Consider the following 12,813-nt stretch of genomic DNA (forward strand, 5'->3'; position numbering starts at 1 on the left):
CAGTGCAGGTAACTTCCTAGTGCTCCTCCTCTAAATTCAAATGCCTGTCTCTGAAACTCCACGTCTAGCACAACTCTACCATCAGGATTAACGCTATCTATCAACCATCTGGTGACAACTCCACCTTTACTGGGGAATTCATTGACTTTGCAAGTGACCAATCTTCTCAAAGTGATAAACTGATTCTTCTAGGAGTCTTTAACCATCACTTTGGTTCCCTGGAAGACTCATCTGCCAACCATCTTGCCATATTTCTCTCTAGTAATGATCTCACACAACACAATTCTGAAGCTAACACACACCAGAGGCTCCACGCTTGACCTTATTATTTCCAAAGATGACCTGCTCACAGTAGTTGATCCTATTCCAGTAGACTGGTTTGACCATTCCCTCATCACTTTCTCACTTCACCTCTCTCATGTGGCAAACCTAGGCCAACAAAAAAGAGAAAAATAGAAAAATTAGAATTAGAATCCATACATGTAAAGCACAAACATATCAACCCTCAAGGTTTCAAGGCGCTGGGGGCCATCAGGGAGATTGAGTGAGCTATTGCCCAGAGTTACATAATGCTGAAATGAGCTGCCATCCGCGATCGAACCATGAGCTCCATAATCCGGAGTCGGCTGCTCTGGCTGCTGCTCCACACCTCTCCCTAAAGGACAACTACCTAGTTTAACAACACCAAGAACATCAATCAATCAATCAGGGAATTGTAAGCGCGCTACTCACCCGTGAGGGACTCAAGGCGCGGGGGGAGGCTTGCAGCTCCGATCAGTCGAAGAGCCAGGTCTTGAGTGTCTTCCTGAAGATGTTCAGGGTCGGGGCTCTTCTGATGTCAATCACTAGTTCGTTCCAGGTCTTTGACATGATGTAGGAGAAGGCCTTGCGTCCTGTTCTGGATTTGCGGAACCGCAGGGCTTTGGCACGGGAGGGGTTGGCGGATCAGAGGTTTCTATTGGGTGCGTGGAAGGATATCCTCTCATTGAGGTTTTTGGATCCGGTGTTATGGAGGTATTTGTAGGCATGGGTGAGTATCTTGAAGGTGACTCTTTTCTCTATGGGGAGCCAGTGGAGGCTGCCCAGGTGTTGGGTGATGTGTTCATGTCGAGAGATGCAGAGGACTTGTCTGGCTGTGGTGTTCTGTATGGTCTGGAGTTTGTGGAGCAGAAACTTGTTGATCCCGGCATATAGGACGTTTCCATAGTCTAGTCTGCTGGTTATGAGCGTGTATGTGACGGTCTTCCTTGATTCTGGGGGGATCCATTTGAGGTCTTTCGGAGGTGACGGTGTTGGCCTATCGGGTCATAGAGAGGGAGGAGTCAAGTACGATGCCGAGGTTTTGGGCGTGGTCCGTGGGGGTTGAGGGGCTGCCAAGGGCGGTGAGCCACCAGGTGTTGTCGCATTCGGAGGGGGAGGGTCCGAGGACCTCTGTCTTCTCTGAGTTGAGCTTTAGGCAGCTACTGCTCAACCAGGATGAGATGTACTTCATTCCTTCCTGGAAGTTGAGTCTGGTGGTGACGGGGTCCTTGGTAAAGGCGAGGATGAGCTGGGTGTCGTCGGCGTAAGATACTATGCTGAGGCCGTGCTGTCTGACAATGGCAGCGAGCGGGGACATGTAGATGTTGAAGAGCGTGGGGCTAAGCGATGATCCTTGTAGCACCGATGTTGATTTCTGTAGGTTTGGAGAGGAAAGGTGGTAGTCTGGTTCTTTGTGTTCTACCGGTGAGGAAAGAGCGGATCCCTTTGAGGGCGGTTCCCTGTATGCCTGCGTCGTGGAGTCTGCTGATGAGTGTACGGTGGATGACGGTGTTGAATGCTGCAGAGAGGTCCAGTAGGATCAGGGCTGTGGTGTGTCCCTGGTCGAGGAGGGAGCAGATGTCGTCTGTGGGGGCGGGTAAGGCGGTCTTGGTGCTGTGATTGCTTCAGAATCTGGATTGGGAGGAGTTGCGGATGGAGTTTTCTTTGATGAATGTTGTTAGCTGTGCATTGACGATCTTCGATGTGACCTTGGCCGCGTAGGGGAGGAGGGAAATGGGACAGTAGTTTTTCAGGTCCTTGGGGTCTGCTGACAGCTTTTTGAGCTTGGGTCTGACTTCTGTGCATTTCTAGTCATCAGGGAAGGTCTTGAAGGCGGTGTTGATAGTGCGTCGTAGTTAGGGTGCAATGGCGACGGCTCCATGGTAGATGTGCGGTTGGCAGGAGTCCGTAGGGGTCCCTAAGTGGATTCCCTTCATGGTCGCAGTGAAGTCCTCAACGGTGACTGGGGTCTAGAAAGGGTCAGTGGGCCTGCTGGTGTTTCTGGGGGGGGGGGAGATGGTTTCGGTGCCAGGTGCCTGTCTGTTGAAGTGGTTGTAGAAGCCCTTGACCTTCAGATAGAAGTAGGATCCGAGTTTATCGCACAGGTCCTGGGAGGATGTGATATCCGTGGCCTCGCTGGAGGGCTTGGTGGATTCCTGGATGATGCTGAAGAGTTCCTTGGAGTTGCTGGCGTTGGCAATGATCTTCTTTCGGATAAAGCCCTTTGGGTGGATCTGATGCAGTGGTGGTATTCCGTCATGGCGTTCCTGTAGGTGGTACGATCTTCTTGAGTTTTGCTGTTTCTCCAATTCTTCTCAAGGCGTCTGGATTCCTTGAGGTTGGTGGTGAACCAGGTGGCTTTCTTAGGGTGCAGTCTGTCGGAGTTGCGTAGGGGTGCAAGTTCGTCTGCGCAGTTGGAGATCCAGTTGTGGAGTGCTTTGGCTGCAAGGTTGGTGTCGGTCGAGGTAGTGGGGGCGTCGCGGTTGAGGGTGTGGTTGAGCTGTTCCTCAGTGATTTTGCTCCTGTTCCTTCGTGGAGGATGCGTCATTGTTTTGGGGAGGGGGGTTTGTTGATGTTGAAGTGTACGCAATAGTGGTCTATCCAGTAGGGTTGCGTGTTGTGGCTGAAAAGGATGTTGTTTCCGCCTGCGAAGATGGGGTCGAGGGTGTGTCCTGCCTTGTGGGTGAACGTGGTGATTAGCTGTTTCAGACCAATGGTTGCAAAGTTGTCCAGGAGAGTGTTGGAGTTGGAGTCATGGGGTTTGTTGAGGTGGAATTTCAGGTCTCTGATGAGCATGTCGTCCGTGGAGGCAATGACGTGGGGTGCGATGAGGTCGGCGATGGTCGTGGTGAACGGGGCGCAAGGTCCGGGGTGTCTGAAAGCGAGGGTGCCGTGAAAGGTTGTTCTAGGGCTGTCCTGTATCTGGAAGTGAAGGTGTTCTGTGGTGGAGAGGGAGTCATTCGTGGTGGAGGTGGTGAGTCTGAGGGAGCTCTTGTGTGCGATGGCGAGTCCTCCTCTTGGGTGGTTGGGGTGGTCTTTCCTCTGGATCTTGTATCCATCTGGGATGGCCCTGGTGACGTTGGAGGCGGAGGTGTCACTGGTCCATGTTTCAGTGAAGAAGGCAATGTCTGGTGAGAGGGTGTCGAGGTGGTCCCAGATCTCTACGGTGTCTACTTCAACTATCTCAGCAACACCACAAAAGAAGCGATGTCAGCCCCAGCTCTGATGTCAACAACCTGACCACTCGCTGCTTTACTAGCCTGTCTATCTTGTTAGACAATGTTGCTCCTCTACAAAGCAAGAACAAAAGACCCACATCTGGAAGACTGGTACGGCGATTATGCACTCTCTGGTCACCTCCTATCTCCCTCACAGAACTCTGTGCTCCAGCTCTTTGTGCCTGGCCACCACCAAGAAGATACGTAAAGCAAGATGGGGCGGACGCTCCTTCTCGTTTAATGCCGCAAAGATTTGGAACTCTCTCCCCTTGCCCTCTGAGAGAACAACAATCTTCTGGCCTTCCAGAAGCTATTAAAAACCCATCTGTTCGGGACGCCTCCATAGCACTGTGGCTTGATCCTCCCTACTCTTCTATTAATCCACGCTGGGAGTCCTCAGGGTAGCCATGCGCTGTAGAAATAGAACTTCATTCGTTCACCTTCTACCCCATGGTTCAACACATCCCTCTATGAAGAAAGGAAAGATCCAAGAACCCTGGAAAAAATGGAGATAGTCATCATCTGTTATTATTATTTCCCATTTCCGAACTGCAAGAACATGATACCACAAACATATCTTTATTGAAAAATCTGATCACCTTAGATCCCTGCCTTATTCCACTGAGAACAGCCCAAAGATACTCTTTGACCTAATCAAAACAGCTAGCAACCCCCCAACCGTTTCAACCATCACATTTGATGACCCACTCAAGAAAGTAGAAGGATTTGTACAATTCTTTGATACTAAGGTCAAATCGTTCCTTGACCACGATACACATCCAACCCCACACGAGGCAAACAAATCCAAAGGCTCTTGGCATAGTGTAACTTGCGGGGTAGGGAAAGGCAAGAGACGTGTCTTTGTTTGAGTAGGCTTTATTTGGTGAAACAGTAAGTCAGTACAGGTTTTCCGAGCTATGGCTCTCCTCGGGGATCTGCTCCTCTCCTTTCGGCACTTCCTCAGGATTCCTTCTTCCCTTCTGCGAGTCGGGCTCCTCCTCCACTTTCCCTCTTCGGGCTCCGTTGTGACCTAGGCTCCGCCGGTGTGGGGGAAAACACAAGAGAGGGAGGTATCAGGCCACACGCTCTACTCAGAATATTAAACCACGGGTGGGGAGTGAAGGAAACCCAAGTGCTCGGGGTAATAGGGAAGTGAAGGCGGTGGATACCAGGGGGGGTTATGGGATTGCTCACGGGTTGCCTCTACCCTTCCTTCCAACCCAGCCTGAGATACGGTAACGCACCTCTGTAAGCCACACCCCTCCTGGTGTGCGGCTGGGCGATTCGTATGTCCGTTGGCCTCCTGGCTCCTGTATTCCTCGCGGCTCCTCCGCCTCCGATGTTCCTCGCGTCAATCTCTCCTCCGTTGTTCCTCGCGTCTCCGATCTCCTAAGTTTGCTCTCGTCTTCTCTCTTGCTCCACGCCGCTCCTCTCCACCGCTGTCCTCTCCTCTGGTGTATAGACACACCTGTGCTCTCTCGCTGACGTCTTTTAAGGTGGTGCCAGACTCCTTCTCCTCCATGCTCCCGCCGGTCCAGTTAAAGGGCCCAATACCATCGTCTTCATCGTCGCAGCTATACCGTTCCTCGGGCCTGTTTCCAGACAGGGGGCATCGGAGGCTGTGGAAACAAGAGGGAGGGGTCACAGGTTAAAGGCTCACCCCTGGGTTCAGGGTGCGGCGGCAACCCGTCCCCGTCCTTGTTACACACCATCCCCCCTAGACACTTCCGTTCGGGAAGTGGATTTCTGGAGAGATAATCAGCCCCGGTATTGTCGATGCCCTTCTTGTGACAGACTGTAAACGCATACGGCTGTAGAGCCAAGAACCAACGCATCACCCGGGCATTGTTCGACCTGTTGCGAAAGAATGGGGGTGGAAGTAATCATGCATTTTAGGGCAGTGAAGGCTTCCTGCATCTCGGGGGTAGGGGACAAGAGGTCTGTTTGTTTGACCCTGGTTTTCAGGGTTTCCGTAAGGGGGGCTGCTAGCTGGGCGAACTGTGGGATGAAGCGTCTGTAGTAACCAATGAGCCCCAAGAACGCTCGCATCTCTTTTTTTGTGCTGGGGAACCGTGTCTCGGCTATGGCTCGGACCTTCTCGATTTGAGGCTCACCCCGAGGACATATCCCAAATATTTCACCTTCTGAAATGCCATGCGGGATTTCTTCGCATTGATTTTCAGACCAGCCCTTTCAAGAGTATCCAAGACCTGATGTAGATGAGTCATATGCGTCTTCCAGTCCGGGCTGAAGACGACGATGTCATCCAAATATGTGGACGTGAAGGTTGTAAGATCTTTCAGCACGTGATTCATAAGTCTTTGAAACGTGGCCGGGGGCCCATGCAGCCCAAACGGCAACACTGTAAACTCGAAATGTCCGTCCTCAGTGGAGAAGGCGGTCTTGTGTCGGTCTTCTTCCCTGAGGGGTACTTGCCAATATCCCTTTGTTTGGTCTATTGTACTAATGTATCTGGCTTCCCCCAGTTTCTCGATCAGTTCATCTATCCGTGGAATAGGGTAAGCGTCGAATGATGAGATTTCATCTGCGCGGGACGTTACCGCCAAGATTTAATCGGCAGCCCCCGCCAGACTAATCCAGGCACCCGACTTAAACGGAGAATTATTAACCCCCCAGCGTGATCTTTTGACTCGCAACTTGTGACATTCAGCTTCCAGCGATTCAGGCGACCTACAGTTACCTGAAACAATACTCGTTAAATGTATACGAGGCTCCGGACCCACTACCTTGTGGAGGACTGACCCCTAGATCCAGTTAGTGCTCCTAATTTCCAGCACCCTAATTCAACGCCAACCCTGTCCTGAAGAGGATCCCGAATCATAGAGGATCGAAACGCCGTCGACAACAACAGCGCGATTTCACGGCGCACTACCAATAGGCTTATCACCATGCCAAATTGAACTTGTCTATTTGTATATATTCAATGTGAAAGCCTTTAATTGATTGTTTTTATCACTTTGCGCCGACCACGCTGTCTTTCACTTTCACTTGCGTCGTCACTATCACTGCGTCATCACATTTTCACCAAGTGTCATTTGGGTTGCTTCATGATTGCTTTTCATGTACAGTGCTGCCTTTAACTGTGCTTCCCGTGTTTAATGTAACTGGTGATTAACAACCTTCTCACAAAATGTATTGAGACTCCCTGGTGTTCCTTTCTTGCAATACGTACTGTATGCAAAAATCTGAATTGTCTCTGTTATTGATACCTAGTGGGACATTGTTTCTTGTTATAGAGATTTCATTGAGGGCACGAAAATCCATGCAGAATCTGCGGGTACCATCGGGCTTTGGTATCATTACAATAGGGCTTGACCAGTTGCTTCGAGAGGGACGTATGACGCCGAGCTTCAGCATGTCGTTGACTTCTTGTCGGATCCCCCGACGCCAAGATTCTGGTATTCGATACGATCTGATTTTGACTATCCTCCCCAGTTGGGTCTGTATCTGGTGTTCCGTGAGGGTGGTTCTTCCTGGTTGGTCCGAGAACATGGTGGGGTGTCCCTGTAGTGTTTCCATCAGCTCTTGTTTCTCCTCGTCCCGCAGGTCCTCGTTGATCACGAGTTGGTTTATGGTGGATGTTGACTCTGGGGATTTTGCGTCTGCCAGATGGACCCCTAAGGGCGGGGGACCCAGCCACTTTTTTAACATGTTGATATGATAGACTTGGGTCTTTCGTGGATTGATTTGCAATTTATAACTGGTGTTACCTATGGTTGACACTATCCGAAAGGGGTCCCCCCATTCTGCCCTAAACTTCTGAGTAGAGGAGGGCAGTAGAACTAACGCCCAATCATCCTTTTGTAGTCTTCTCCATTTCTTTCCTTTGTCATATATGGTTTTTGGCTTCAGTTGGCTCCTTTCCAGATTGGTGTATGTCAGGTCTCTCAATTTCCCTAACTTGGAGCAAAGGTTCCGGGCATATTCCAGAATTTTCAGGGTTTCTTCCGGGGTCTCGTTCTCCCAGGCCTCTTTAGTCATGTCCAGGAGCGAGCGGGGTTATCGTCCATACAATAGCTCGAACGATGAGAAACCCATGCTACTTTGTTTTTGCCCTCGGATAACATACAGCGCCAGGGGCAGTACCTGGTCCCAATCGGCTCCGTTAACCTCCAGCATCTTCCGTAGAGTGGTCTTTAGAGTCCGATTGTGTCTCTCCACGTGTCCGTCCGTTTGGGGGTGGTATATGGCGGTTCTTATCTGATGGATGTTCAGGAGCTGACAGACCTCCTTCATGAGCTGTGATACGAAGGGGGTTCCCTGATCCGTGAGGACCTCTTTGGGGAACCCCACCCTTGAGAAAAGCTCCAGCATTTTGTCAGCCACTTGTTTGGTCATGGTGGTGGTCAGCGGAAAAGCCTCCGGAAACCTCGTGGAGTAGTCCACGATCACTAGGACGTATTGGTGTCCTTTCCTGGTCTTCGGTAGAGGCCCAATAAGATCCATGCCTACCCTCTCGAATGGCACCCCGATTATGGGAAGGGGTTGTAGAGGGACCGCCGGTGGCCAGGTCATGTTCCGCTTCTGGCATACCTCGCATTCCTGACAGTATGACATCGTGTCTTTATAAATCCCTGGCCAGTAAAAGTGCTGCAGGAAATTTTGGGTAGTTTTTTCTGCTCTGGTGTGACCAGCTACCAAGTGGGCGTGGGAGTAGAAGAGCACTTGTTCCAGAAATGTAGCGGGGACCAGAAGCTGTTCGGGATCATCCTTCCTTCCCTGTCGATAAAGCAGGTCATTTTTTACAAAAAAACGAGGGTATACATGGGGTGTTTGGCCCTGATTCTGATGTGCGTTCTCCCAGGCGTTGAACAGCGTAGCGTTGTTCGCCTGAGAGAAACGAAAACTACTGTCCAGTACCCACGGTTCAGGGGACACAAAAGCCGGTATAGGCCGGCTGTTCATACCATCCCTAGCCAGCGGTTTGCGGGGCCCCAGGCTCTGTCTAAACATGTCCAGGAATGCCGAATTATCAGTCCCTATTACGAGGTCTTTAGGGAGCGATGACAGCACGCCTACTCTGATCGTATGGGGTGTTCCCTTTAGGGGGACAATGGGAAGGAGAGAAACAGGATACGGTCTAACGTCCCCGTGCACACACCTAATATTCAGTCGGTCCTGTGGGAGCACTTGGTGGGGCCTCACGTGTTGTGTTTGTACCACCGACTGTTGACAGCCAGAATCTAAGAGGGCTTGGATGGGGGTACCGTTTACCCTTACACTCACTCTGAAGGCATGTCCCATTTCTGCTGAATACAACACAGTCTTTGGGAGGTAGCCGACCTCCATTGGTTATTCAGCTGGTTTCCTTCTGGGGCACATCAGGGCTATGTGGCCCCAGTTGCCGCACTCGAAACATTGCGGCCCGCTGTGAGAAGGTGGTTCTGGTCTCCATGGTTTAGGTTTTACCGGCTCTGGGGCTTTCAATGGTTTCTTCTCACGTTTGCTGGCGGCCCTTTGCTTCTCTGTCTCCCAGAAAGTGGGGGGTCAGGGCTGGACCCGGGAGAATGGTGTTGCCATGTCTACCGCCTGGGAGGTGGTGAGATTAGGGTGCTGTCTTAACCACCTCTGGGTCGCGAAAGGAAGGGCCTCCAAGAACTGTTCTAGGTAGACCCGATCCATTATTTCCTCTTTTGTACATATGTTGGGGGTTAGCCACTTGTCGGCCACCATTTTCAGCCGTACGAATAGAGTTTTGGGGGTCTCCCCTGGTACTCCTCTTTCTTTTCGGAACCTGAGGCAGTATGCTTCCTGATCCAGTCCCAAATGGTCCAGAATGACCCTCTTAATGTCAGCGTATGAGGTATCCCCCGTCGGGTTTGCCACTTGATAAGCGGCTTGGGCTTCACCTATAAGTAGCGGCGCGAGAAAGAAGTGCCACTTGGACACGGGCCACCCAAACGCCCTGGCGGCCCTCTCAAAATTTAACAGAAACGAATCTGGGTCCTCCCCAGGCTGATACTTCTGGAGGGAGACTCCACTGATGCTCTGTGGTGCCCCTCCTACAGATACGGGGAGGGTCGAGGGCACGGGCAGTCATGGCCGCCTTCATGATCTCCCTGTCTGCCTCTGCCTACCGGATCTGCTGCTCCATCACCCATTCCAGTCTTTTCTGGCCCTTTACCAAACGTTGCACGACGTCTTCCATCTTTGTTAAGCAGATGGTGGTGTTGCCCGCATTCTCCACCACTGTAACCTGCGGGGTAGGGAAAGGCAAGAGACGTGTCTTTGTTCGAGTAGGCTTTATTTGGTGAAACAGTAAGTCAGTACAGGTTTTCCGAGCTACGGCTCTCCTCGGGGATCTGCTACTCTCCTTTCCACACTTCCTCAGGATTCCTTCTTCCCTTCTGCGAGTTGGGCTCCTCCTCCGCTTTCCCTCTTCGGGCTCCGTTGTGACCCAGGTTCCGCCGGTGTGGGGAAAAACACAAGAGAGGGAGGTATCAGTCCACACGCTCTACTCAGAATATTAAACCACTGGTGGGGAGTGAAGGAAACCCAAGTGCTCGGGGTAATAGGGAAGTGAAGGCGGTGGATACCGGGGGGGTTGTGGGATTGCTCACGGGTTGCCTCTACCCTTCCTTCCAACCCAGCCTGAGATACGGTTACGCACCTCTGTAAGCCACACCCCTGCTGGTTTGCGGCTGGGCGATTCGTATGTCCGTTGGCCTTCTGGCTCCTGTTTCTCGACCGGGCCCCGTCTGTCCTCCTCCTCCGGTATTCCTCGTGGCTCCTCCGCCTCCGATGTTCCTCGCGTCTATCTCTCCTCCGTTGTTCCTCTCGTCTCCGATCTCCCAACTCCGCTCTCGTCTTCTCTCTTGCTCCACTCCGCTCCTCTCCACCCGCTGTCCTCTCCTCCGGTGTATAGACACACCTGTGCTCTCTCGCTGACGTCTTTTAAGGTGGTGCCAGACTCCTCCTCCTCCATGCTCCTGCCGGTCCAATTAAAGGGCCCGATACCATCGTCTTCATCGTCGCAGCTATACCGTTCCTCTGGCCTGTTCCAGACAGGGGGCATCGGAGGCTGTGGAAACAAGAGGGAGGGGTCACAGGTTAAAGGCTCACCCCGGGGTTCAGGGTGCGGCGGCAACCCGTCCCCATCCTTGTTACACATAGCTTCGATATCATCACTGAAGATGCTCTCCTTAAAAACATCCTGAAAACCAAACCTTCTAACCACTCTATTGACCCTATCCCAAGTGACATTGCAATAGACCATTTTACACACACACTCCCCTACTGGAGAAATCTAATTAACCTCTTTCTCAGCCAAGGGTCCTTTCCTGATGTTCTGAAATCTGATCAGGTGACTCCCTCACTAAAGAAACCCTCAGCTGACATTTGTGTGACCTCAGCAACTTCCGCCGTATCCCTAACCTCCCTTTCCTCTCCAAAATGAATGAAAGATGTGTAGTGGAACAACTTACGCAACACATAAAGGACAATAATCTTCTTGACAAATTTCAATCTTGCAATCCACTAGAATGTTAGTATTCAGAGCTCTTAAATCAGGACATAGTCTGATTTCTCCTCACTTTTTTGTGCTATTACTATCGGAGCCACCTATAGTGAGGAATCACTAGGCTTTATGATGCCTTGAGAGCACTAATTCTGCAGTGAGTTTAATTTCTTCTCTCACACTTAATGGGACTGGATGTGCTTTGTGTGTGACAGGTTGTGCTTTCTCTTTAATCTGATGCAGTGTTCAAATCCCTGCACCATGCCAACCTGTTCATCATGGAGCAGATCACTAAACTCTGCCAATAATTTCCCTACGGGTTCCTCCAAACTACAGGCACAGTCTGCAGGAAATTCTTCTAGTACTACTGGATTATCCAACCATGGTACTATATATACACTGATTCTCACAAGGACCTGCCATCCCATGATGTCCTTCCCTTTTAATGCTACATAAACCTTTGTGCATGTTTCTCTTCCAAGGCAGAACGCCTCAGTTGTAAAATATCCCAGCATTTCAATCTCCTTCTCCCAAATGACTTTGGATTCACATCAGTGGGTTTTAGCGGTCAGTTTCACTTTTCATAACATGTGGTATCTCTTAGGATGGTGATGGAGATCCTGAGTCAGCCATGACCTGTAAGGTAATGTTATCAATGTATGTGCTTCGACTCCACCCTCTAGATGACAAAGCAGGTCAACGCCATCTCGTCCTCCTGCTTCAACACCCTCCGTATGCTCTACAAGATCTATAGGTGGATCCCCACCGAAACAAGAAGAACGGTCACCCAGGCCCTCATCAGTAGCAGGTTAGACTATGGAAATGCCCTCTACGCAGGAGCCTCGGCTAAACTCCTGAAACGACTACAACACATTCAGAACGCCTCTGCACGCCTGATCCTCGACAATCCTCGCCGCAGCCACATCACACCCTGCCCGAGAGACCTGCACTGGCTTCCCGTCAACAAGAGGATCACCTTCAAGCTCCTCACCCACGCACACAAGGCACTCCACAACACCGGACCAGCATACCACAACAGGCGACTCACCTTCTACACCCCCAAACACCAACTTCACTCTGCCAACCTCGCCCTCGCCACCGTCCCCCGCATCCGAAGAATGACCTCCGGTGGCAGATCGTTCCCCCACCTCGCCGCCAAGACCTGGAACACCCTTCCCATCCTCAAATTTTTCAAATTTATTTATTATGTTTTGGCTCTCAAAGAGGGCCACATAAACTTATACAATACACAGCAACACAAACACAAAAAATACAAGAGTTTAAAAAAAAACACAAGATTCGATCCGCAATAGCTATACCACAATCAATCTAACAAGGCCGGCCAGACACAGTTTCTCCAGTAATATTAATAAATAGCTGAAAATCCTTTAAAAAAGTTAAAAATATAAGAACAGAACATTTCGTTTGGAGGGCAATAAAGTGCATGAAGAAAATCCTTTAAAGTGACAATGCTAAGGCGGAGACAGATTACTTTTAACCATCGATTGCGCAAATTACGTAACATAGGACAAATCAATAATACATGCATACAGTCCTGGTTGTTCAGTTTACATAAATTGCACAAAGCAGAAGTGCCATACCATTTGGATAGCAGTAGATTAAGTGGAATTAAATCATAGCGTAATAAAAACCAAAACCTACGTATCCCATGTGGTAGATTCCATAGGGCATAGGGTTGTGGCTGTTTCAACCTATAGGAGGAGATGAGAGGCTCCACGTTCCTTTTATCACCAACTGATTTTTTGTCGGAAAGGAAACAAAACTCCCACGAGGCCTCCTTAAGGACATGTTTTAACT

The sequence above is a fragment of the Lissotriton vulgaris genome, chromosome 12 (assembly GCF_964263255.1).
Source record: "Lissotriton vulgaris chromosome 12, aLisVul1.2, whole genome shotgun sequence".
NCBI classification, from domain to species: Eukaryota; Metazoa; Chordata; class Amphibia; order Caudata; family Salamandridae; genus Lissotriton; species Lissotriton vulgaris.